Genomic DNA, 1,603 nt, shown 5'->3' on the forward strand with positions numbered 1-1,603 from the left:
GTAGTATAGTCATTTTCACAATGTTGATTCTTCCAATCCAAGAACATGGTATATCTCTCCATCTGTTTGTATTGTCTTTAATTTCTTTCATCAGTATCTTATAGTTTTCTGCATACAGGTCTCTTTTCTCCTTAGGTAGGTTTATTCCTAGGTATTTTATTCTTTTTGTTGATGGTAAGTGGGAGTGTTTCCTTAATTTCTCTGTCAGATATTTCGTCATTAGTGTGTAGGGATGCGAGAGATTTCTGTGCATTAATTTTGTATCCTGCTACTTTACCAAATTCATTGATTAGCTCTAGTAGTTTTCTGGTAACATCTTTAGGATTCCCTGTGTATAGTATCATGTCATCTGCAAACAATGACAACCTTACTTCTTCTTTTCCGATTTGGATTCCTTTTATTTCTTTTTCTTCTCTGATTGCTGTGGCTATAACTTCCAAAACTAGTTGAATAATAGTGGTGAGAATGGGCAACCTTGTCTTGTTCCTGATTTTAGAGGAAATGGGTTCAGTTTTTCACAATTGAGAACAATGTTGGCTGTGGGATTGTCATATATGGCCTGTATTATGTTGAGGTAGGTTCCCTCTATGCCTACTTTCTGGAGAGTTTTTATCATAAATAGGTGTTGATTTTTGTCAAAAGCTTTTTCTGCATCTATTGAGATGATCACATGGTTGTTATCCTTTAGTGTATTAATATGGTGTATCACGTTGATTGATTTGCATATTGAAGAATCCTTGCATTCCTGGGATAAACCCCACTTGATCATGGTGTATGATCCTTTCAATGTGCTGTTGGATTCTATTTGCTGGTATTTTGTTGAGGATTTTTACATCTATATTCATCAGTGATATTGGCCTGTAGTTTTCTTTTTTGTGACATCTTTGTCTCGTTTTGGTGTCAGGGTGATGGTAGCCTCATAGATGAATTTGGGGTCTCCCTTTTTTTCTTGATGAGTCTGGCTAATAGTTTATCAATTTTGTTTATATTCTCAAAGAACCAGCATTTGGATTTATGGAACTTTGCTGTTGTTTCCTTCATTTCTTTCTCATTTCTTTCTGATCTGATCTTTATGATTTCTTTCCTTCTGCTAACTTTGGGGTTGTTTTGTTCTTTCTCTAATTGCTTTAGGTGTAAGGTTAGATTGTTTATTTCAGATTTTTCTTGTTTTCTGAGGTAGGATTATATTGCTATAAACTTCCCTCTTAGAACTGCTTTCGCTGCATCCCATAGGTTTTGGGTTGTCATGTTTTCATTGTCATTTGTTTCTTGGTATTTTTTGATTTCCTCTTTGATTTCTTCAATAATCTCTTGGTTAATAAGTAGCATATTGTTTAGCATCCATGTGTCTGTATATTTTACAGATGTTTCCCTGGAATTGATATCTAGTCTCATAGCGTTGTGTTTGGAAGATACTTGATACGATTTCAGTTTTCTTAAATTTACCAAGGCTTGATTTGTGACCCAAGATATGATCTATCTTGGAGAATGTTCCATGAGCACTTGAGAAGAATGTGTATTCTGTTGTTTTTGGATGGAATGTCCTATAAATATCCATTAAGTCCATCTGTTGTAATGTATCATTTAAAGCTTGTGTTTCCTT

At 34.5% G+C, this 1,603-nt stretch overlaps 1 protein-coding gene across 1 annotated transcript in view; it reads left to right on the forward strand.

Annotated features, from left to right (window-relative positions):
* AGBL1 (AGBL carboxypeptidase 1) overlaps nucleotides 1-1,603 on the forward strand; it is a 979,047-nt gene that overhangs the window by 253,327 nt on the left and 724,117 nt on the right. The window lies entirely within an intron of this gene.

The sequence above is a fragment of the Physeter macrocephalus genome, chromosome 11 (assembly GCF_002837175.3).
Source record: "Physeter macrocephalus isolate SW-GA chromosome 11, ASM283717v5, whole genome shotgun sequence".
In the NCBI taxonomy this organism is placed as follows: domain Eukaryota; kingdom Metazoa; phylum Chordata; class Mammalia; order Artiodactyla; family Physeteridae; genus Physeter; species Physeter macrocephalus.